At 39.6% G+C, this 26,753-nt stretch overlaps 1 protein-coding gene across 1 annotated transcript in view; it reads right to left on the bottom strand.

Annotated features, from left to right (window-relative positions):
- The window catches only part of Map3k2 (mitogen-activated protein kinase kinase kinase 2), a 62,489-nt gene extending 37,358 nt beyond the window's left edge, over positions 1–25,131 (bottom strand). Inside the window, exon 1 of the mRNA XM_028762746.1 lies at positions 24,672–25,131. The gene's annotated coding sequence lies outside the window, so the exon portion shown is untranslated. The remainder of the gene's footprint in view (positions 1–24,671) is intronic.
- Positions 25,132–26,753: the final 1,622 nt, after the last annotated feature.

Below are 26,753 nucleotides of genomic sequence, written 5' to 3' on the forward strand. Positions count from 1 at the left end.
GAAAGGGTTTGTGGCCCCATGAGGAGAGCAACAATACCAACCAACCACAGCTCCCAGGTCTAAACCACCAGCCTGGGAGCACGTAGGGACCCATGGCTCCAGCTGTATATGTAAGGGAGGAGGGCCCTGTTGGGCATAGGTGGGAGAGGAGATCCTTGGTCCCATGAAGGCTGGACGCCAAGTGTGAGGGAATTCGAGGGTGGGGAGGTGGGAGTAGGGGGGGGCACATCCTCATAGAGGCAGGAGGAGGGGGGGATGGGATAGGGGGTTCCTGGGCGGGAAGAGGGGACGGGGAATGGGGTAAGGGGATAACATCTGAAATGTAAATAAAATACCCAATTTAAAAAGTATAATAAATGTAATATGATCAAAATGACACCAGTTGGAAATTATCAATAGTAATAATTCACTATCAGTGTCATCCAGTGACTCTTTCTCCAAATCAAAGGGTCAAGGTCAGGAATAGTGGTGAACACATGTAATCCTAACATTTAGGAGGGGGTAACAGTAAAACCGAAAGTTCAAGCCCAGTCTGGATCATCTGGAACAATAATAAATAAAATTTCAATTTTTTTAAAAGAGAAGATTTTAAAACAGAGGCTTTATTTTATCAAAAACTCTCTGTTTTTCCAATCACACAGTTAAAATTTTATAACAGCCTTCATTCCCCTGATTCCTTCATCTTCCATTCCATTTCATCAGCAAGTTTTGTCAGTTTTTCCTTAAAAATATGTATTTTACCACCATCACTTGAGTACAAGCCATGTGTGAATTACCTAAATATTTTTTGTCCAGCTAACCTGTTAAATTATATGTCAACATATAATTCATTTTCTAAATAGCAATGAAAGCATCTTTTTCAAAATTAAAAAAGCCAGGTATGGCAATACACACCATTAATCCCAGCATGGAGGGTAGAAGCAGGAAGATCTCTGAGTTCAAGTTCAGGGTCTACATGGCAAGTTCCCGGCCAATGAAAGCCTGCCTTCAAAAATTAAAATAATTAATACAAAATTAAATCAAAATGTTAATGCTCTTTTTCTGCTTAGAAGCAATGAGTGGTTTCTCGTGACAATTTGAATAAACTCCAAAGTCTTTGACAGAATTTCCTGTAACTATATAATCGTATCTTTCTCTAAGTCTTGACTATGTTCTCTTGCAACAAAGGTTGTTATAAAAATAAATAAAATAAACATTTTTAAAAGCACTACTACTACTAAAGCACTACTACCACCACCACCATCAAGATTAGCACTGTAATATAACACACAAGATCCTCCACTTAAAAAAGAAGGCTGTTTGGTGTCTGATTCCCTGCCAGCTGCATTGCTACCCTTCACACCTCAGGACAGGCCGCAGGATTAGGCTACAACCTTCAGAGAGTAAACAGACTCCTTTCTGTGGTGGTCTTGGTCATACACAGTTTCTAAAAGTGGAGAGTACTGCCCTGCACAACATAACCTCAATGTAGACAAGTGAGCTGCAGAAATTCATTGCTACTCTGAAGCCCCCAAGAGTGGGTAACCTGAACACTGAGCATTTCACAAGAGTTCAGGCCTGGATAGAGTAAACCTCAATGCACCTCCTTTGTAATACTTTGGTGTGGCTGAACTGAAGAATCACTGCTTCTAGAATGTACTGAACAATGAAGTAGATTTCAAGAGTGGGTTTAGGTTTTTCTGCATCATTTCTGCATTCAATTTAAAATTCTTCCTTTATCACCCTTATTGGGTGTTTTTTGTCTTAGTTTTGTTAACTAAATTAACATGACTTGATGTTCCTGCTCCTGGGGAAGTCATATATAAAAACATGAGAGTCCTAACACACAATCTAATCAGCATAACCTTAAACAAACTTAGAGGGGAATTTAAATATGGTGTTGGCCTGGCCTGGTGCCACAAGCCTTTAATCCCAGAGAAAGGCAAATCTCTATGAACTTGGGCTAGCCTGGTCTACACAGCAAGTACTAGGACTGCCAGGGCTACATAGTAAGACCCCATTTCAAAAAACAAGCAATAAGATTTTACATATATAATTATACACACACACAAGCACAGACATACACACAATACCATCACAATATTAAGAGTACGTAGAGCAGTTTACAATACTACTCTTGTAGAGAAAGAGCAATCGTATTCTTAGTTGGCCTTTGGATGATAGTATACTCCCATTAAGCTTGTTGATGACTGGTTTGTAAAAAACCTGGATGCTGTGGTGCTGTCCAGTATGCTGCAGGCCTTGGGAGAGCTCTACTGCTTTTTGGCCTAACATTTACTGAAGGTGGAATAAAATATGAAAATATAAGTATAATTCTTAAGTATAATTCATAATAAAAGCAAGCAACATTTTGTATCTGGAAAAGCACTGTCCTAAAATATAGCTCTGCTTCAAAGATTCCAATGGTCATAGAAACAACTATTATTTCAATAAATCTGGTGTGTTAGGTGCCACTGCCCTGAAGTAGAACTTCAGACAGTACCTAATCTGTTATACATAATTAACCAATGTGTAAGCCCAATGAGTAAGTCTATTGAAACTTTCACAAGAATACTGAATTCCAGCTTTACCAGCCACAAGCTTGACAGAATTGCAACCTCTATGTTTAGGTTATGATCCACCTGTTTGGACACTTAGCAAAAAGATATCTGCTGTTCAACATTTAAAATGCACTTATAGGGCTGGTGAGATGGCTCAGCGGTTAAGAGCACTGACTGCTCTTCTAGAGGTCATGAGTTCAAATCCCAGCAACCACATGGTGGCTCACAACCATCTGCAATGAGATCTGATGCCCTCATATGGGTGTCTGAAGACAGCGACAGTGTACTTACAAATAATAAATAAATAAATCTTAAAATGCACTTATTACTTATTTTATCAACTGATCTTTCCTGAAGCCATACTGTAGTGAGTTACGTCTTTAAGTGTACTACTGTGCAGAACCTCAACAACACATATGAAATTTAGAAAGATTAGGTACCAAAATACTCAGCACAATACTTGTATATTTTTAGGATCATACGGAACTGAGAACACCCTAGAACTTCTGTGGTGTGTTCCTTCAGTCATTTCTAACACCGCAGGTCTTCATTCTCACTCTGTGTTTACATCTCCCACAGTCATATACATACATATCAGGTTTGTTCAGCCATTGATCATTTTTTTACCAAGCCCTATGCTGATTATTTAATGACTTTCTATGCCTTATTTTGTGCTGTTATGTGAAGCCTCCATTCCAAAAATCTACTTTGCTACAGAAATATATATCATATAAAATATAATCAACTTAGTAGATACTTTAAAGGTACAAATGAAATGCAGCTAAATAATTTATTTTATTTTTTAAGATTATAATTACATCATTTATCTCTTTCCTTTCCTCTCTCCAAATTTCCTGCGTACCCACACCACACACCTTTTCAAATTCATGGATTTCTAAAATTGTGTGTGTGTGTGTGTGTGTGTGTGTGTGTGTGTGTGTTCCTAAAAACAACCTGAATGACTGAATGACTGTTTGGTATTGGAAAGCTACTGGGATTGAGGCTGACCCAAGACTTTCTCAGAGGCCCTGAAGAAAGGGCAAAGGGAAGGTTACTCTGAATCTCTGTCCAGGAGTGGACTTGGCAAGGCTAGTCTAGAGCTGGAGGCAGTGCCTCAAAGGATTCAAAGGTTGTAGTTTCTGGGGACCTGCCTCTTCCCAATGGGCTGTGGTAATCAGTCCTAAGACCATTGTCCCCTGCAAAATAGTATATAAGGTACAGAAAGGAGGGAGGAAGGGAGGGAAGAAAGGAGGAAGGAAGGGAGGTCCTACAAATGAAATACACAGACATCTAATAGCTATGTAATTTAGTAACTGTATACTTGATAATTTGTTTTATTATATAATCAATAAAACAGTAGTATGTGTTTTTCAACACTGTATTTATACTTCCTGGGAGAATGACTATAGTTCTATGGGAGAAATAACATCAGCTTGTAAAAACTAAGTTCAAGTGCTTAGACATTAAAAAAAAAAAAAACAATGAAATGCTGTTTAAATATTGGTAACAGAAAACAGAATATCCATTAGCACTTAAACAGCAATGCCCCACTCTCCACAGCTCATCCTAGTCTGCTTCAGAATCTGTTCTGCACTGCTGTGACATGTGTACGCCATCTCATGTTTCATTTTACACAACTCCCCTTTTCATCCTATCAGGCTTCTTTGAGGAACAACATCCTTTCCTATAACAACCACTACCACCTACAAGCTAACTGACAATCCCCTCATTTACCTCTAATGTCTAGATGGAATTCTGTAACCAGCAGAATAAAGACAAAAGAGAATCTTAGACAAAATACCAGAAATGGAAAACTTGGTCAAAGATATTTTTAGATATAAAAAAATCCAGGCACAAAATATCCAGAAAATCTGGCACACTATGGAAGACAAAAATATAAGAATAACAGCAATAGAGGAAGAAGAGAAACACTGGTTAAAGATAGAAATTATTTTCAACAAAATTATAGAAGAAAATTTCTCTGACTTAAGAAGGTGTCAATCAAGGTACAAGAAACATACAGAACATCAAACAGACTGGACCAGAAAAAAAAATCCCCATAACACATAATAATCAAACACTAAATGTACTGAACAAAGAAAGAACATTAAAAACTGGAAGGGAAAAATATTCCTCAAATTATTCCACAAAATAGAAACTGAAGGAACACTTTGCAATTCTTTGTACAAGGTCACATTTACTCTTATACCTAAACCATGTAAAGACCCAACATGCAAAAAGAATTACAAACCAATTTCCCTTTTGACCATAGATAGAAAAAACCTCAATGAAATACTTGCAAACCAAATCCAAGAACACATTGAAAAGACTACCCATCATGATCAAGTAAGCTTCATCCCAGAAATGGTTCAAGATATATAAATCGATAAATGTAATCCACCATATAAACAGACTGAAAGATAAAAACCACATAATCATCTCTTGGATGCAGAAAAGGCCTTTAACAAAATCCAACACCCCTTCTTGATAAAAGAACACATCACAACATAGTGACTGACAGCAAATTTATAATCAACATCAACATAAGGAGAGAAACTCAAAACAATTCAATAAAAATCAGGAACAAGACAAGGTTGTTTACTCCCTCCATATCCATTCAAAATAGTACTTGAAGTCTTAGCTAGAGCAATAAGACAACTGAAGGAGATCAAGGAAATGCATATAGGAAGGAAATCTAAGTATCTTTATTTGCAGGTGATATGACAGAATACAGAAGTAACCCGAAAAACTCCACCAGGAAACTCCTACAGCTGATACATTTAAACAAAGTAGCAGAATACAAAATTAATACACAAAAATCAAGTCTTCCTATATATCAGTATTTCTCAACCTCCCTAATACTTCAACCCTTAATACAGTTCCTCATGCTGTGGTGACCCCAACCATAAAAGTTATTTTCATTGCTACTTCTTAACTGTAATTTTGCTACTGTTATGAATTGTAATACAAACATCTGATATGCAAGATGGTCTTAGGCTACACCTGTAAAAGAGTTGTTTGACTCCCCCTGGGAGTCATGAATCACAGGTTGAGAGCCACTGCTATATACAAATGTCAAACAGACTGAGAAAGAAATCAGAGAAATAACACTTTTCATAATGGCTCAAAAAAACAAAGTATCTTGGTGTAACTCTAACCAAACAGGTCAAAGACATGTATGACAGAAACTTTAAGGCGTTGAACAAAGAAATTGAAGAACATACTAGAAAATGCAAGATCTCCCAGGCTCATGGTTCTGTAAGATTAATATAGTGAAAATGGTCACCTTACCAGAAGGAAACTACAGGTTCAATGTAATCTCCATGAAAGTTCCAACACAGATCTCCACATGACAATTTTCAACTTCATATGGAAACACAAAATACTAAAGACAGCTTAAATGATCCTGAATAATAAAAGAACTGCTAGAGGTATCACTATCTCTGATCTAAAATTGTGCTACAAAGGTAACAAAAATGAGCTAGTATTGGCTTAACAACAGACAAGTTTATCAATGGAATCAAACTGAAGACCCAGGCATAAGTGCACACAGCTACAGACTACTGTTTTTTTGTAAGAAGCCAGAAATACACACTGGAAAAAGCCATCCAGTTAGACCAGCACACAGCATTTTCAACAAATGGTGCTGGTCTAACTAAATGGCTGGATACAGAAGTATGTAAATAGATCCAAATTTACCACCCTGCACAAAAATCAACTCCAAATGCATCAAGGACCAAACGGATCATTGGTCTCATAAGGGAAACTATGTAGAATGAAATATACTTAACCTAATAGAAGAAGAAGGAGGAGGAAGAGGAAGAGGAGGAGGAAGAGGAGGAGGAGGAGGAGGAGGAGGAGGAGGAGGAGGAGGAGGAGGAGAAGAGGGGAATTGTACAGGCAGTAAGACCAACAATTAATAAATAGGACCTTAGGAAACTGAAAGTTTCTGTACAGAAAAGGGCATTTTCCAAACATTTAGACATTTGGAGACAGTGGCAGGCCACAAGATGGGAAAAGATTTTTACCAACTACACATCCAATAGAAGGCTAATATCTAAAATAGGTAAAGAACTCAACAAAACTGAACATCAAGAAAACAAATAACCCAATTTAAAAGTGTGGTACAGATCTAGAGGTGAAATACAAACAGCTGAGAAGCACTTGAAGAAGTTTTCAACATCCTTAGTTATCAGGGAAATGTAAATAGAAACTACTTTGAGATTTCATTTTACACCAGTCAGAATGGCCAAGATCAACTTTAAAAAAAAAAGAGACAGCTCATACTGTAAAGGATGTGGAGTAAGAAGAACACTCATCCATTGCTGGTAGGAGTGCCAACTTGTACAGTCACTATGGAAATCAGTGTGGTGGTTCCTTAGGAAGCTGCCTGAAACTATACCACACTGAATGACTTTGGACATATGTACAGAGTTATAAACTCTGACTGTTGTCTCAGGGTATTTCTGTGAGGTATCTTAAAAAAAGGAGTAATTCATAAATGTTTTACCAATGTTCACTGACAGTAATTAAAATAATGGCTCTTAATGTCCCTCATACAGAAAACGAGGACAGGAATTGTATCCACTTCATGACTGTTGTAAGAATTAACAAAAATCTTATTTGTAAAATATTTAAAATACCAAATCATAATGCATACATTAAAAAAAACTAACTTATTAGTTCAGCATTTGGATCTATCCCTCTCAGAGTTCACTCACTCAGACTACGGCATCACCTTTTGCTCATTTAGTTGTTCTAGCAATATTTAATACATGTCTTTGCTGCACCATAATACTTCCCTCAGTAATCTCCCATATTTAAAAATGAAAAATAAAGCCAGGCATGGTGGCACACACCTTTAATTCCAGCACTTGGGAAGCAGAGGCAGGTGGATCTCTGTGAACTGAAAACAAGTCTGGTTTGCATACTAAGTTTCAGGCCAACCAGGGGTACATAGTGAGATTCTATGTCTCAAAAAAGAAAGAAAGAAAGAAAGAAAAGAAACAAAATAAAAAACAAAACAAAAAAAAACCTAATAATGCTGGGTGGTGCTTTAATCCCAACACTCAGGAGGCAGGAGCAGGCAGATCTCTTGAGTTTGAGGCCAGCCTGGTCTACAGAGGGAGTTCCAGGACAACCAGGGCTACAGAGAAACCCTGTCTCAAACAACTGCCCCCAAATAAAAACAACAACAAAAACAAATAAAAATTTTAAAATATTAAAAAACTAAATTACAAAATTTAATTATATCTTTTTAAAAGTATAAAATTAATCTTTTTAAAATTCTAAAATGGGGCCAGCATGATGGGTCAGTAACTAGAGGTACTTACTCAAGCCTTAAGACCTGAGTTCAGGGAGGCAGAGACAGGCAGATTTCTGAGTTCAAGGCAAGCCTGGTCTACAGAGCGAGTTCCAGGACAGCCAGGGCTACACAGAGAAACCCTGTCTCAGAAAAAACAAAACAACAAAAAACAAACAAACAAACAAACAGACCTGAGTTCAACTTCTGGAATCCAAATGGTGGAAAGAGAGAACCAATGCCCACATCTATCCTCTGACCTACATAACACAAGCATATACTCACATACTGATAAAGCCATGGAGTGAACATACCGACGCATATACAAACATATATACATATATGCTTACATACATAGACATACACACAATAAAGCACATTTTTAACTAAAAAAATTCTAACATATTTCCAAAGTGTAAAAGTAATATTTACAAGGCCAATAAAATGGCTCAGTAGTTAGAGGTACCATAAGACCTCAATTCAATTCCTATAACCCACATAAAGGTGGAATGAGAGAACTAATTCCATACAAATTGTCCAGATGTCCACATGCACCATGGCATGTGCACTCACAGACACTTGATACATATACACAATAATCTAACAAATCCTTTTTAAAATAATATTTACACCAGGCAGTGATGAGTTCACCTTTAATCCTAGAACTCAGGAGGCAGAGGCAGGAAGATCTCTGTGAGTTTAAGGACAGCCTGGTCTATGGCGTGAATCCTAGGACATTTAAGGCTACACAGAGAAAACCCTGTCTCAAAAAAAATAAAAAAAATAAAAAACAAAACAAAAAAAAACAATAAAAAAGTAATAACAATGACACCCTAACACTGGCCTAATAAAACAGTACCTGGTCCCACTTACTTTGCTGGTTTAATACTTTCTGCCATTTATTTTTTTAAACATACTTATCTTATATGCTTTGCCTGCATGTATATATGTGCACTGACTGTATGCCTGGTGTCCTGAGGGATCTGAAGTCACCAGATCCTCTGGCACTGGGGATACGGATGATTGTGAGCTACCATGTAGGTGCTAAGAACCAAACTCAGGTCCTCTGCAAAAGCAATGGGTTCCAAACCACTCCAATTCCTGTTCTGCTCCTTATGTAAGTCCCAAATAATACCAAAGGCTGTACTGTTCCATCAAAACTCAGAAGACCATTACAAAACCTCAATCTCCAACAAAAGCCTGTGACTTACTACTGATATACTACCTGCTTCTTCCCTGAAGACTTGCTAGATCCTATCCCGGCCTACCTTTCTACCACCCCAAGTGCCCATCTCCAGCTCCGCTTTAGTAATCCCTACTAAACACATACAAATACATGCAAGAAATGATTTCTCTGCAAATGAAAACACATACAGTATTTGTCTAAGTCAAGTTATTTCACTTTCACAATGGTCTCCAGTTCAGTACATTTACTGCAAATGATGCAATTTTCTTTATGGATGAATAAAACTCCTAATGAAACACTATCATCAACCCCAGAAAAGGAAAAAAATTTTCAATTAACCTTACTGCCGCTTTCTGCCTATCATGCTGGGACATGCTCTTCCAATATGGGATTTATTTTTCTTGGCCAAACTGAGGTTATTATCTATTTACACTGCTTCTATTAGGTGATGTTGACATTTAAGTATACTTCATTCCTAAAATACTAATAATACTACTGACATCATAATTATATTTAAATACTTACCTTTTTTGCTATGAGCTTTTAGAATATAATGTTTTATATTATAGATTCTCATGGCATGTTGTAAATATTTCATTGAATTACATTCATTTTTACACATGCAGGGAAACCATACATTCTAGTTTGCTAATGAAGGTTCAAGTTCATTTTTGTAAATAAGGATAATTCTTTTAGCATTTATCTATCAGTATGCCACAGCATGCATAAGATATCCATAAATGATGTCTATATTTGATCATCTCTATACATGACAGTGGGGGAGACTCATTACCTGGAAACATCAGGCAGTGTGTCAAGCAATCCACACAGTCACTCAACACTAACCACTCTCAATGACTTCTTGCTATCTCTCTTGTCCATCTTTCCATATGTTCTCACAGGCTAGACTGAAACTCCTCAAATAATGGACTTCATGTAATATTCTTATCTCCACTCATGTCTCGTCTCTCCACCTCTCCCTTCAAAATGTGCCCTACTTCTCTTTCTTGCTGTTACTACTGTAATAACTATTGTAATAATTAAGCTATGGCACTTATTCTACCATTGCCTGTAGGGTAAAAAGTCCAAGTTCACGTCCATCCATCAGTCCATGAGCTCACTCCAAGCTCAGGACTTGAAATTCCACCAGTACATACCCTGAAAATCTCCATTCCATGAGAACCCCTTAGAAAGCCTGCCTCCCAGTCAGTTCTCTCTTCCCACCTGAGCACAGGTAGCCACCCTTGTGTTTTTCACAATAAATCACTTGTAAGAGGTTTGTTGTGCAGTGTGACTTTGTGGTAAGCCTGGGCTCCAGACTGGCAAGATAACCCTTCTCTTCAGACCTGCAACACTTCCTCTGGGGAAACTTTCCCCTCAGAGCTGTAACACAATGCTGACACTGCTAAACACTTTTTCACAACAATATAAAGTAGATAAAAACCAGGTGTGGAAAGGTTAAGCAATTGGCATTACCAGATAGTATGGGCAGAGACTGCAAACTCCCACAACTTCCGTATCTTCCTTTGAGGAGTTTTTCACCCTCCCTTGACTGTTAGGGTAGTGGTACTAGGCTAGCTTGATTAATTCAAACTACATTTCCCAATATCCTATTCCAGATTACTGTTGGCCAAAAGAGCACATTCCTCTCAAAAACATGACTAGACAGAGATTGAGAGCTGTAAACAGATTACACCATATTTCTGGTCTCCCTCCCCCACATATGGCTGTCCTTCCAAATCCAAGTCCACCACTAAAAGCTTCACAGAGCAAATGAAGGGGTGGCTGTGCAGAACCATCTCAAGATGTCCCTCCAGCTCCTCCCTGTGGCCTCACAGGTTCACTTATCATCTATGCTGAACCACTGTTTCAGACAAGTTGCTGAGTGGGTTTTCTCAAATCTGCCTCATGCAGGGGGGTTTCTGAGTCTCTCCCACAACCACATGGGCTCTTACCCCTTCCTGAACCCTCTTACTCCACATAGAGCTGTACCTCTTGATAATGCTTCCACATGGTGCAAGCACCAATTCTCCCAATCTACTCACCAACAAATGTTGGCAACTTTCCCTCTGAGACTTTTTCATATCCAAAGTTTTTAGGGCGCTTGGTCTTCCCCTAGCCTCCAATCAAATCACTTCTGCAATGCTCATTTTGCTTCCAAAGAAGCCACTTCTCCCTACTTTCTGCTCTTATTTTAAAAAGGGGGTGGTGGGGATTTAGTGGTGAGAATACCAGTTAGTGTAGCAACCAGATTAACAACTGTCAATGAGTGAAAATTAGCAATAAATGCAAAATTCACTTAAGGGAACTTTTGCATCTTGGTTAAAAATAGAAAGACAGAAAAGGGATACAAAAAAATCTAAGAAAAAAAGTTGATAGATAACTGTTTCAGAAATCACTTTTTTATATAGTAATGTTATGTAGCAATGTAAAGTATCTCCCTAAAATGTTAAGTTTCTACTAAGCATAAAAGATTCCAATACTTGTTTTCTTTTCCTAAAGGATCCCTTACTTTTGGCTAAAGTATTCCCAGGAATGTATTTCACTAACTCGGTTTCTCCAGCTACAAAATGAGAATAATTCAATTCTTCTGTGAATAATTCATTTCTTTTGTGAATAATTCGATTCTTCTGTGTGATTTTCTAGGACCCAGTACTTCCTGGTTACCTCACAACTGACAAGGACTTCCAGCTTATTCTTTCAAATATCCAATGAAAACTTGCACTACCAAGTCATCTGGGTATAAAATGCTTTTAAGAAATTTAATTCGGGGGCTGGAGAGATGGCTCAGCGGTTAAGAGCACTGACTGCTCTTCCAGAGGTCCTGAGTTCAAATCCCAGCAACCACATGGTGGCTCACAACCATCCGTAATGAGATTGGATGCCCTCTTCTGGTGTGTCTGAAGACAGCTACAGTGTACTCATAAATAAAATAAATAAATAAATCTTTAAAAAAAAAAAAAAAGAAATTTAATTCACATCAATCACTCACATTAAATAAAGCTACTTATCCTGTTCCCAAGAACTGTCCTAAAACAAATCTACCCTCATACCGTTATGTTCAACAACTTTCACAAGAAAGGAAAAAAACAAACCGGCCTCTCCTCTTTTAACCTGTGGGTCTCATAATCATATTCTAGACAGGTCTTTCATACAAGAACACCCAGACAAATGTACTTTTATAAATCCTAAGGTCACAGCTGGGGCCACAGTTCTGTGGTAAAGCATTAAGAAGAGCAAGACCTGGGTCTGGTTTCCTTGTGTTGAAAGCATTCTGTCTCAGTCTGTTTCTAATGAACAGCAAACTGAAGGCTACAAGCAGGTTTACCACCTGCAGTTGTATTCCAGTTTTCTAATGAACTGAAACATTTCACCTCCCAGGGAAGCTCCTTAAGACAGAATGTAAACAACTCAAAATAGCTTCCAGAAGTCCCTGAAAGGTACTAGGATTCACTAGGCCCCTCTTCCCCAGTAAGTACCAGACTGCTGAAGTTACTCCTAGCCAAAGCCACGCTGCAGAAACGACTTTGAGACCAGCCCTATGAGGAGTTTAGACCAACTGAGCCACTTAGAACACTCTCCAACCTGTTGTGCTGCCTGCAGGCTATGTGCAGTGTGCTCCAGGTTCCCAGCTTTGGTGAGCTGTACATGCTGGGGTGGGCTTAGGTGATGCAGCTGTCTTTGAGTCATGTCTGCTCCTTTAAGTAACCCCTCACCCATACTCCTGTAAGTAACCCAATAAAACTTACTGATTCACCAAGTTGGACTTTGGTGGTATCCATACTTTGGCCTGTCACAGGGTCCCTATCTTGAGGAATAGATGTATATTTCATCTCCCCATGAAAAGTCATGTCACAACACCTGCCTAGCCTGTGACTATTAAGATAAAAAAGAACATTTTATTCTTCTGTTTTAATCTAATAAGAAAATGAGACTAGTGTATCCTGTTTCAAAGTAAACAAAAACATAATTTATATCAGAGCTTCTTAAACCTTTTTCTACCCAGCCCTTTCCACCCAAGAATTTTTTGTTTGCTTGTTTGTTTTTTGGTTTTTCGATACAAGGTTTCTCTATACAGCCCTGGCTGTCCTGGATCTCACTCTGTAGACCAGGCTGGCCTCGAACTCAGAAATCCCCCTGCCTCTGCCTCCCAAGTGCTGGGATTAAAGGTGTGTGCTTCACCACTGCCCAGCCACCCAAGAATTTTAAACAACAAAGTATACAAAATAGATAAATAAATCAAACATTTACTGGTAACTGTAAAGAATTTTATTTTACATGGATTTTCAATTATTCTCATGATTATTATTCTACTTGTAGGCACACACATAGCGTGGCATGCTTATAGAGGTCTGTTCTCTCCTTCCACTTGTACAAGGATTCCAGGAATCACACACAGATCATCAGGTTCACACAGAGCAAAAGTACCTTTACTTGATGAACCATCTTGCCTCCTAGATTTTCATTTTAAAATAATTTTTTGGAAGAGCTGTAATTTTAACATTTAATAGAGATGAAAGCAAATTTGCATTTGGTGAAATGGATGTACTTGCTCATTTTTCATTTATATTTATAAAATGCTTTTAAGAACTAAACCTTGACTGATCCTGCTACAGGATAAAGAATGTCTTCAAAGTTACTTAGAGTTGGTCATTATTTGATTGTGATCATCAGTGTTCAGAGTGCACATACAATATGGCAGTAGTAAATGCTGGGCCCTTTCAAGAAGTGCTAGAAATGTTGCCTTAATCCCAACCCAAAATTCATTCGAGAATTTTTTTCTTTATGAACTTCAAGTCAGCAAATCTAACAGTGTGTGTACATCATTCCTCAGGAGGCATCCACCGTAATTTCTAAGGCGGGATCTCTCATGGGTTTAGACCTCTTTGTCAGGTAGTCTAGGCTCACTGCCCAGGGCCTCAGAGGTCCACTGGTCAGTCTCCCTCAGGTCCTGGGTACTGACTGAGTCTTCATGCTTGCACAGAACGTGCTGACTTTACTGCAGAGCTAACTCCCCAGTCCTCAAACGGTATTAAAAAAAAGCAAAAAGTCCAACATTCTAACACAATCTAAAATTATATTAATTTAATACTTAGATCCTGAGACATGGCAGCAAAAAAGTATGTCTTAATTAAATCATTATCCTTCTCTAAGAGAAAATGTTGTATGTACAGTTAAAAACAACACAAAATACTCTTAATTCACAATGATCTAGAATTGAAAACCAGGCAGTGTTCACTGACATTGGATGGTGTGACAGCACATGTATGTTCAGAAACAAGACTACAATGAGGTCTCCTAATGCAACAAGGACAGCACTGCCAAAACACTCTGGATGTGTTATGTGCCAGATTTTGAGTCTATTTTGTCACTGAATTCAGATACCTTTTCCTGTTCCTGTTGGCAAAATATTACACAAACCACCCCCCATTGCAAGCCCATATGAGGCTGTGACACACAGTTAAAGAAGTTGTGATTTACATAATGACTATAATGTGCCACCTTGCCATTTTGCTAGCATAGCAATATCTTACTGTATTACATAGCACACAAAGTATAATTATTATTATTAAATAAACAGTACTTATGAACTTTCTTTTTAAAGTAGAGGTAATGAAGATAAATGTTTTTTTCTTTTTTTTTTTCTTCCTCTTTCTGTTTCCGTTTTTGTTTTGTTTCTTTGTTTATTTTGGGGGAGAGGATCTTACTGTGTAATCCTGGATGGCCTGGTAGACTGGAACACTCTAAACAGACCAGGCTGGCCCTGAAGTCATAGAGCTCCACTTGCCTCCTGACTGCTGAGCTTGAAGACAGCACTAGCAACCCAACTAAAAGTCTACTTTTAAAGATGATGTGGCATATACTCAACTGAGATCAGTATATAGTCACATTCTAATGACTTCACTTCCAAGACACTATACGACCCAAGAAAAAATGCACTGTTTGTTCTAAGATCATATAATATGCATCAGCACTACAAAATTTTCTGCCTTGGAAATTGGCTGCTAGGTATTTCCTCGGGTTGGAAGGTTTACTCAGGGACATGCCTAAGGAATTTCTGGCCAAGAGAATTTCTGAAAGGGAGTAGCTTCCACAAACAAAATGTAGCATGATTAAAATATAAACTTTTTTGCTACTTTTGACCACAGAGATTTGTAATTTTAATACAATCATATTGAAAACTCTACCCATTCATTCTAGGGAAAAACTATACCATCAGTTCTCTAACTATGTGTCAGGTTCTCCCAGTATCCCAGTATCCCAGTATTAAAGTGAGTGCACTTGCCAGACTTTTTGTAGTGTGTGTGTGCATGTATATAGGCACACACGCCACAAGTAGATGCACCATTAACAATTACTCAAGCACTGATCAGAATTCCATCACTCAGCAAGTATAAAAGATAATGGGTGAAGAGGAACATCCCTCATCTGAGGGATTTTTACACAAATAAGAGACGCTGCCTTATTTCAGATGTTTCTAGTACACACATTCCCACAAAGAATGTAGCATATGGCAAGAGCCTGTAAGCAATGTGGAAGTAGCAAGATAGTTAGAAACCTTTGCTCCAACTGGAAGAACCATGAAAACCTCAGCTCTACAATGTTGACAACTCAGGACAAGCTCCTCTAAGGTCCAGTTCTACTATGGTTATTCACAGGTTAAAAAATGTGGACTGGGCTGGAGAGATGGCTCAGCAGTGTAAGAGCACTGATTGCTCTTCCAGAGGTCCTGAGTTCAATTCCCAGCAACCACATGGTGGCTCACAACCATCTGTAATGGGATTTGATGCCCTTTTCTGGTGTGTCTGACTATATGAAATAAATAAATTTAAAAACCAAAATAACAACAACAACAAAAATGTGGACTAAGGCTGGGCATGGTGGCACATGCCTTTAATCCTGGCATTCAGGAGGTAGAGGCAGGCAGATTTCTGAGTTGTAGGCCATCACTGTCTAGATGGCAAATTGTAGACTAGCATTAGCCAGGGCAACACTGTAAAATGCTATCTCAAAATAAATAAGTAAATAACTTGTAAAGACTCTGCAGAGGTGGCTAGGGGAATACCTTCCTATTATGCAGGAGGCTTGATCAATCCCAGGCATCGCAAGAAAAAAAATAATGAAAATTTATATGTCAACAGTTGAATGAAGTTTCTGGAACACAGGAAACATTCAAATGTTACTTCTCCTTCTTCTACATTCTAAAACTTACAGAAAATCATATGATGTCCTCAACTCCAGAAGACAAGCCTCATGAAGCAAGAACAGAAAGCCAAAGAAGAGACATGGCTGAGAAGCAAACCAAGAATGAGATTTTTTTAAGGGTGAGGGAGTAGACAAGATGAAGTAAAGCCAGGAAAATGGAAATAAATGAGTTGCATGCAGAGTTAAAGCACTTGTGAATGAGCAAGAATGACGTTAGGTCTGTATATCTCTCACCCTGCACAAAAAATAATTCCAATAGATCAAAAACCTTAATGACATAGTGAAAACACTTCAAGACACTGCTACATGTAAGGGCTCTCTGAAAAGATCTCCAATAGCACAGAAAGTAAGCCAAAGACTTGTCAAATGCAGTTACAAGACATAAAAAAAACTTCTACAAAACAAAACAATCATGGGTCTGCAGTATGAAGAAAGTCTTTGTCAACTACCCACTGGACAGGGAATATCTAGAATATATAAAGAACTGTAACAATTAAATACTAAAAATTCCAGATTTTCCAATCAATAAATGAGCTAATCAAATGAACAGATAGCTCTCTAGAGAAGAAACACAAACAACCAATAAATATTTGAAAATGTTCAACATCTTTAGCCAAATTAAGACTACTTTGAGATTCCATTTTACCCTAGTCAGAAAAACTATCATCCAAAAAGAGAGAAGGCAGGAACTAACAACCAATTATAGTAAGGATGTGTGGGTTGAGAAGAGCCCTTACATACTGCTAATGGGAATGTAAGCTTGTGCAGCCACTATGGAAATTAATAGGAGGTTTCTCAAGAAACTAAAACTAGCACCACCAAATAACCCAGCAACATCACTTCTATGCATATCCCTAAAAAACTCTGTATTATTATTTTTCTATTGCCAAGATAACACCATGACCAAGGCAACTTACAGAAGGAAGAATTTATTTGGGCGTATGGTTCCTGAGGTGGGAAAGCATGGCAGAAGTAGCATGCACGGCAGCCAGAGAAAGAAACTGCAAGTTCACTCATCAACCACAAGCACAAGAGAGAGAACAAACTAAAAGTAGGCAGAGGCCTTAAGCTCTCAAAGCCCACATCCAATTACACACTTCCTCCAGCAATGAGCACCCCAAACAGCACTTTACTAGACACTGTTCCAATTCAAGACTATGAGGGACGCTTCTCATTTCAATTACCAGATTCCCTTCCCTGGCTCCAACAGTCGCATGGTCGTATCATAACCCAAAATGCATTTAGTCCAAGTTCAAAAGACCTTTACAATCTTTCATAGTCTGTGATCCTAATATTGGTTCTCAACTTGACTATGTCTGGAATCAGCTAAAACCCAGGCAGCTGGGGCACATCTATGAAGGAAGGGATTTTCTTTACTAGAGTCACTCTAGATCTGGACCACATAAAAGTATATGGCAAAAGGAAGCTTTTGCTTTTTGCCTGCTTGCCCTTACTCTACCTGACAAATTCATCTATCATTCTCTGAGGCATTTCTTTGCTAGTTTAGAACCCACATCTTGGAGATTCCACCACAGAATGAAAACCAGAAATTCCCTAGGAATTCCCTAAGACCCTAACACATGTGCTAAGACATACAATCTCCTCAACTGAATTCTTGGTCTTTACACCAGGATACTGCCATTCATGAACTAGCCAAATCACAGCCTGTAAGCCACGCTAACAAATCTCCTTTATATGTATATATACATATACTCATTTTTTTTATTCTATCAGTTCTGTTCCTATATAGAACCCTGACTAATACAGTTTTAACACTGTTTAAAAACCTAAAGACTAAAGTATCTTCTGAGAGTCAAGGGTAGAGGTTTTCAATCTGTGGTTTGCAACTCCTTTGGAGCTGGGCTGGGGCCAAAGAACCCTTTTGCAGGGGTTGCCACACATCAAATATTTACATTACAATTCATAACAGTAGCAAAACTACAGTTATGAAGTAGCAATGAAAATAATTTATGGTTGGAGTCACCACAACATGAGGAACTGTATTAAAGAGTTGCATTGTTAGGAAGGTTGAGAACTACTGCTCAAGGCAGTCTCTTAATTGTAACCTTCAATAAAATCAAAAAGCAAGTTATATACTTCCAATATACTATAGCACAGAATATACATTACCATTCCAAAAGGAAAAAAATGAAGAATAATGAGGAAATACTGGACCAAAGCAACTAGAACCCAGCAGGATAAATACCAAATCCTGTAGCTCTATGTTCTTGGTCAAAAAATGAACATAGTTCCATCTCTCCTTTGGCTGCTTCTACTTCCTGTATGCAGCTCTTCTTGGCAGAAATCTCATGACTCTGATCTCTTCAAGATCTTGGGTTCTCCCAACCCAGATCTCTCTTTCACAGCTTAAAAACAATGGCCTCTCAGGGCCTCTTGCCCTTCTCGTGGCCTTCATGCAGGGCCTTTCCCCATACACTACCTAACCTCAGCTGCTCTCTGAAACCATGGAGGAAGAATTCACAACTCTTCCATTCTTGCATCCTTCATGTCTCCAAAGCCAGCAGTACATGGATAACACTGCCAAGTTCTGCTGCCAGCTTGGGATGGAGCCTGACCCCCCACATTAGCAGCAGCCTCTTCTTTCCCAAGTTTAAAGCTTGGGGAGGTGGGAATGGGCTGGCACACGGAGAATTGCTCTGAGGGGACCCTTCCCTTTATTCCAAGGCACAGGAATCTTCTCAATCCTGATCTTAATCTCATTTCCTTCAACACAAGTCTTGGCAACAAAAAAGTTCAGTGGCACGCCTTCTCTTTAAACTGAACATTCTGTGCTACTTTCTGCTCCAGTTGCTCTCTTTCACTGAAGATCTGCATAAAATCATTAATAACAATCCAGCCAGATTCAATATCAAATTGCCTTCAAATTCCCCCTGCCAAAGAAATCAGCCTACTACTCTTTAGTTTAGTCTTGGGCAAGTTCTTAGGTTAAGGGTAGAAGGCTGCCAGATTCTTTGCCAAAATATTGTAGGAATGGCCTCTAACCTGTGTGTTAATATTTTTCCTCTCTGAAACACTTGAGCTAGACCTCCATAGTTCAAATGCTCTCGGAACTACTATCCTCCAAGTTTCTAGTTGGATAGCCCTTTAAGATCTTATTTCAAAGTCATCCATATTTTATATATATATATATCTCCCATGGCCAGGTTCCTCGCAGCAACAGCCTGCTCTGTGGTACCGACTTCTGTATTAGTCACTTTTCTGTTGCTGTGATAAAACACCATGACCAAGGCAAATTACAGAAAGAAGAGTTCATTTGGCTTAAGTTTCCAGACAGTAAGAGTCCATCATAGCAAGAATGCATGGTAGCAAGTAGCAGGCAAGGAAGCCAGATAGGGACTGGAACACACACATCCTCAACTTGAAAGCATGAAGCAGAGAAACACTAGAAGCAGGACAGAGCATTACAATGCTACCAAATGGGGTGACCAGATGTTAAAATGCCCACAGCTATGGAGCATGTCTTATCCAAACCACTAGTCTATTAAGGAACACACCAGTGTTTGAGAATTTCATACATGTATATGTGTTGGTGTAACCTTTCTTAACACCGTGTGAAGGTATGTCTGTATTTTCAGTTGTTAATTCTGTACTGGCAGAGAGCTGAGTGATGGCAGAATTCTAGTATTTTCATTTCTATGTCCATCACCAGGTTTCTATTTTATAAATGTCCTTCCTCCCAGACTAAAGGCAATCTAGTGATGTATCAGAAGTTGTCTCACTGCTGACTGGTTGTAATAAACATCTGACAGCCAATAACTAGAGCAGGAAGTAGAGGACAGAACTTCCAAACAGAGAGAGTGACACAGGGAGAAGACAAGGAAAGGAACAGACATGGACCCTAGCAGAGAGAGGTATAGAGCTAGCCATGTGTTGGTCACAGGCTAGGTGGTCAGGTTAAGTTAAAATGGCAGCTGGGAGACTGCCCCAACAAAAGGCCTAAACTTTAAACTATGATAGAAGTCTCGTGTCATTACTGATCCTTCAGGCAGGTCTGAGAAAGTCCCATAATACATACATGCATTTTGATCCAAGTTACTCCACTCCTTCCCCTGCAATTCTTTCTCTACCCCCATCATCGCATTTCCCTCACAACTTCATGTGTTTGGTTTTCTTTTTAACTACTCAGTTCACACAGTGGTACCTGTGTGTGCAAGCTGTAGAACCATCTACACACAGCGCAGCTACTAAGACTAAGTCCTACTCTTGCAGAGAATCTGAGTTGGTTCTAGCACACATCAGGCCCACATCAGGTGGTACAGAACTGCTTGTTACTCCACCTTCCCAGGGATCTGTCCTGCACTGTGCACATATATATAATTTTTAAAATAATAATAAAACAATCTAAGTTAAATAACAACAAAAGCAACAATTCAATAGATATTACAATGCAAATGTGATTAGCCACAATGGAGAATATTGTCAACCAACATTCAAAATAAATCCAAAGAATCCAAGTCAAAATCATATTCACATTTCTTCTACGCATGTGTGTGTGTGTGTATGTGTGTAGATGCATAGGTGTACTACAAAAGCATTTTAAGAATAACAGGAAAGCTTTTATTTCTGTGTATGTAGATCATCTTGATTTAGAGATATAGGTAAAAAGTCTTCCAAACTGTTTCATGAGTAAAATAATATTTTGAATGAAAGAATGTGCTACTTGGAAATCTTGTTACAAAACCTTTAAATATTCATCTACTAAATTGGTTGAAAAAATAAATTTAATTCTATATTACATATGTATTTATATCTGGCTTAATAAAAATGAGATCCAGCTCTAAACATAATTAATATGCCTCATTAGTTCATTCTTTATTCACAAATGCTTATTTATACGATCATTATGAAATAAGAATATAGAGTAAAGTTCAAATCCACAATTTGTTTTGTTTTGTTTTGTTTTATTTTGTTTTGTTTTGTTTTGGGTGGTAAGGCTAAAACCCAGAGACCCATGCACTCAAAGCATTTTTTCAACCAGTGAGCTACATATAACACTCCTCCCAACACACAGCTTACAATTCTTCAACCTAGAGTTCCATATTTTTGGATCCTCCTGTACAACCAACACTGACTGCATAAAGTTTAAATAGACCTCTTTACTAACAAGAAAAGGCTGTCATTGAATTCTTCCAGTTCTTCTCAAGCCAAGTTTCTTTAACAACTCATAACAGCTAGTAATTTGACTCCATCACTGAAAATCTTAAAAAGCCACAAAATCAGATTTTAATTAATATAGCAGCTACCCAGGATATTTTACAATTTCCATGATCTTGTTTCCATCTGTTGACCAACACAAGATTATGACAATGAATCCACAAGTCAGATTAACAAGGATTATCACACTATAACTATCTGTAAGTGAAAAGAAGACTATAGAGGAGCTGATGAGATGCCTCAGTGGTTAAGTTCACTGGCTGCTCTACCAGAGGACCCAGGTTCGATTCCCAGTACCCATATAGTAGCTTACAACAATCTGGAACTCCAATTTCAAAGATTCCTACGCTCTCTTCTGGCTTCTGCAGGCACCAAGCATGTGGTGTAGAAATATACAGGCAGGTAAAATACCCAAACACACAGAATAAAAAACTATTTAAAGATGATTGGAGAACAGGTTAGAACCACCACTGTGCTCACTTATCATAACCCCAGATGTCTTTTATTTATTCATCTTCTTCTCCTCCTCCTCTTCTTCCTCCTCTTCCTCCTCTTCCTCCTCCTCCTTCTTCTTCTTCTTTTTTTAGAACAGGCTTCTCTATTTAGCCCTGACTATCCTGGAACATCTATGGAGACTAAGCTAGCCTCAAACTCAGAGAGATCCACCTGCCTCTCTCCCAAGTGCTAAAGGAATGCATCCCCCCCACACACACAACAGATATCTTGCTAACTGTAGTAGGCAACAGGTCTTACTATAACTCGCTGAGGCACACGATCAACAGCATCAAGAAGTGAAGGGACTAGACAGTGTGAACTTCATGATGGAAAACAATATTAAGTATAATTTATCAGGTATTCTTGTTCTTGAACTCTTTAAAACTAGTTTACAATCAACAGCTAGTTTAAGTAGGGCAGAGAAAAGACCTACTAGTTGGCTTCACTAGAAGGAAAATTTCTGACAAATGCAAAATGTGAGTCATTTTCTATGATAACTGAATTCTTGGTCTCTATGTTATTTTACAAGGAGGGTTAGGGTAGTTTATATTAGAAGAGATTCAAAAGAGTTAAACAAATGAAAGGAATAAAACTTTGACGAGATCAGGTTTGGGTAAGAAAGGCTGTATACAATGCTCTAAAAAAACTTTCAGGACAATTTGAGAGATGTAAATATTAGATTACACTGAGGAAGGACTGGAGAGGTGGCTCATCAGTTAAGAAGAAGCACCAGCACTGGCTGCCTTGCAGAGGACTCGGACTTGGTTCTCAGCACCCATCTGATGGCTCACAACTACCTGCAACATTATTTCTAGATCTGATGCCCTCTTTCGACCTCCAAAGGCAGTAGTCATGCACACATACATATAAGGTTTTTGTGTTGTTTTCTTTTAGTTAAACTAAGGATTTATCATGTTGAAGAAAATAAACAGTAATAGTACCATTGTCTTTAGGCAAAGCAAGCTGACACAACAGGTGTGAAGTCTCATAATGTCACCAGCTTAGCTTCAAAAGGTTCAACCAAAATTAATATACATCAACTACAGCAAGCTATCAACAAATGTTGAGTGGAGAAGGTCACCATACAGGGCTGTTTACCACTAATAGATTTTCTTTATGGTTATACTGCTTTCATGATAAAAAGTTGTAGAGGAGAGACGTAGAGAGCTCTGGTTTTCCAAAGTGGGAAACAAGCAAAAGCAGAAGCACACTAAATGCAATGCAGCATCTACTAATGTATGTCTGTCCCTTTGGCAGCGTTCAGCTAAGGAGCACCACTCCACCTAAAACATCACATAAGAGATTCCGTCTTAATACGTCATTATTGAAGATAGGCTCCTGACAGCTAGTTTTTCTAACCAGACACACTGAAGACATGGCTAGACAATCATTCTACAACACCAAATTAAACCCATCACCAAACGTCTGTGTCCTAACCAAACAAACCAGTCAGTAAGTCACTCACCTGTTAACTCTGTAAATGTGCTCTCTTCCTGACACATTACTACAAAGACAGTCAACTACAAGTTTTCTTCAAGGTGTAATATACTAATGAAATTTGAGAATTATAATTGAGCACTTGTAGTTACATGAAGCTTCAGTTACTCAAAAGGCATTGATCAGCACTTTCTTCTGTAAAGAGGTCCAGCTCTGCTTGCTCACTAGCCAAACAGTACAATGTGGTACTAAAACGTGAATTTTCTGTCAGCTTGTTAACTAATTAGTAGTTTGCATAGATTCATAAATCATACCAACAAATGATCACTTTCTGTGACATTTTACACATTGGCTTTTGATATTAAACCCTGAATACTACATAAGACAATGCAAAGTCACTATGAATACTGACACTGCCACATATTCTAGCAACAAAGTTTGCAATAAGGAATTCTCAAGCAAAGAAAATAATCTAACTGTGAGTTTCCTATACACATCAACAACAACGTGTAAAAACAAAACATAACCTCAAGAAATGTGCAGTTTTATCAAGTGTATTTCTTTTCAGTAAGATGATAAATTGTTTTTCTATACAGTCCTACTGTACACATAAAAGGATGCACAGAACCACTTTTTTCACAAGTAATGTCTTTGAAAACTAAAATGACTGGGGACAAGCTGCAACAAAATATGTATCCAGCAACTTAAGTCAAAAAAGTGTAAACGATATCTCGCTAGGTGTTTTCAAATTTACAACGAGGGACAAACTCTTCAGCCAATCTCATTTCCCTAACGCACTTAACTTTTGCAGGATGGAGAAACGAAGACCCTATAGAAACATATCCGCTTCTTCAATAACCACTTGCATGACCTTGGGAAGTTATACCTTTATCTCACTGAGCCTTGATTTTTCATTTTTAAAGCTGGTAGAATGTATATTCGTCTCGCAGGGCTGGGAAGGTGACAAGGGTTGATATACAAGTATAAAGAGCAAAGTATACGCACACGGAGAGCTGGCCGACCGCTCCAAGGTAAGGGGAAACAACCTCCATCAACAGCCTGCCACTCCGACAACCCAAAGACAAGCACTTTTTTAGGTTTAAAGCACGTCGGTCTCAGCTTCCCTTCGATCAGCTAGTTGCAACCTTCTGGTTAGAATAAAATTCCCGCGGAGCACGAGTCTAACAGTTTCCCAGCCCACGTTGCACTGACCTAGGGGTTCTGGGGTCAACCCCAGCCTAGCAGGGCTATCCCCACCCCGAAACCCGCACCCCCTGCAGCGGAATTCCCGTCCCTGGGCCCAGTCGCACGCAGAACCAAAAGCACTTACCGGCCGCTGGACGGGGATCGCCGAGCCGAGGGCCGAGAGGAGGCCACCGAGCTGGCCTCTCCGCCTCCGCACGGCCTGTCACCGCGCCCCCCAGGAGCAGCGCCTCGCGGGGTCCCCGAGGCCTGAAGGGCCGCAGCAGAAGCCGGGCACGGACCGGGGACCAGGCCCAACCTGCCTCACATGGGACAGCGGGCTTGCAGCCCGGGGCCTCTTCGCCGCTTCTGGGTAGCTGCAGCCCCGGGGCCCGCGGAGTACGCTGGGCCGATGAGGAGGAAGCCCCGGGCCCGCGTCGCCGGTGACCGGAGAAGCAGCGAAGCGGAAGCAGCGACTCTGCCGCCGGATCGTCCACTGTGGGTCGTCTCTGTCGCCGGTCGTGCGACCCGGGAACGCCGCGCCACCCTCGCCAGGCGATGCAGCTGAGGACAGCCGGGCCGCCACTACACACAGACCCGTGATGTCTGGCGTAGCACGGCGGCGCACGTCACGGCGGCTCGCTCGTGTGCGCGCAACCCCTCCTCCCGCCGAGAGCGGAACCCGCCGCATCCGCGCGCCCGGCAGAGGCGAGCCAGCAGGCGCCTGCGCAGTCTCTGCTCGGCGCATCACACCCGGCTCCGCCCACCCAGGTCTCCTCACCCACCGCGCGACGTTTCCAGGGCTTCAGACAGGGGTGCGCGCGCAGCGGGCTGAGTTTTGCGCTTGCGCATAATGTGGACTGTCAGAGATACGCGGAAAGGGTTCCCCTGCACCAACCCCCACTCACAGAGAAGGGAAGACGGGACATCGCTGAGAGGCGGTGACTTTAGAAATCACTGTACTGATTTTGAACCACCGCCTTGGTCGCAAGCTAAATTTTAAGTGTTTTCTGGTTGGTCTAGTACGTTATTACTTATCCATGGTAAACCATAGATGGCTTGACATCACACTCTTAGAACAAAAGATCGTGAAATCTCTTTAACCAATGCCTTCTCTTGATCCCCTTGGCCCAAGAGATAAAATACAGAACAGATTAATCTGTGGGCTAGCTAGCCCTGGAGGCTCTCTGTGAGATGACCGCATCCTGAGGTTTTTACATGACTCAAACCCACAAAACACCTTTCCTGCTCTGTCTCCAATAACCTTTACAATTCCCTGTAGCATTCCTCCTTGGTTATCAGAATAGTCTGATCCTTTTCCTGCTTGTGACAGACCACGTTCCCACTCCAATATTTGACATGAGAGAGATAGTAGCTAACACACAAAGCCCAGGGCTCAGAAGAGACCCAAACTATCAAGGTAGCTGGCCTGACAACAGGCTCAAGGGGCACATGTTGAATACTATCAAAATGTCTGCACCTCTTTTCAGGAAGTTTCATTATAGACCCACTGACAGAGAAGAACAAGGATGTTTACCCCAAATATGTAGAGCTAAATGGAAAATTCGTTTACTTCTATGTGTTAAGTAAGACCTTTCAACTTATATATGCATAAAACCAAGGAAGTTTTTTTGTGGATCAGAGAGATGGCCTGGCAAATAAAGGCCACGCCATCCTGATAACTATATTTCGATCCCAAAATCCATGAAGGATTTTTTTTTATATTGGTGACTTTTCCTCTTAGATATTAAATCTGGCCCCTTGTCTTCTCCTCACTTCTGTAAATGCAGCTCCTACACTTTTGGATTTCACAGACCTTAAGACCATGAGCCAGCATAAACCACTTTATTCTACATTCTGTTATGACAGAAAGTAGGCTAAGACTGAAGACTGAAAACTGGTATCAAGTTGGAAAAACAGAGGGATTTTTTTCCTATCAAAGAAGGTTTTGTTCTAATATGTAGTTAACGCAGCAAGGACTCCTTATTTCCAGAACCATCCTCTTTGTGACAATTACCCAATAGCCTCAGATTGTGAAGTCTAACCCCCACCAGCAGGATGAGATACCACCTATGACGTCACCACCAACTTCAGAGATAAAAGACAGAAACTATCCTGGACAAGTGTGTTTGCTAGTCTGGTTTGGGTTCTGGTGCAGCCTTTTTGCACAAATAATGATCTTATGTTTTCTATAAGATTAATGTGAGAATTTAAAAAGCCATTTAGTTTA

This window comes from Grammomys surdaster, unplaced genomic scaffold (assembly GCF_004785775.1).
Source record: "Grammomys surdaster isolate TR1022 unplaced genomic scaffold, NIH_TR_1.0 135, whole genome shotgun sequence".
Lineage (NCBI taxonomy): Eukaryota > Metazoa > Chordata > Mammalia > Rodentia > Muridae > Grammomys > Grammomys surdaster.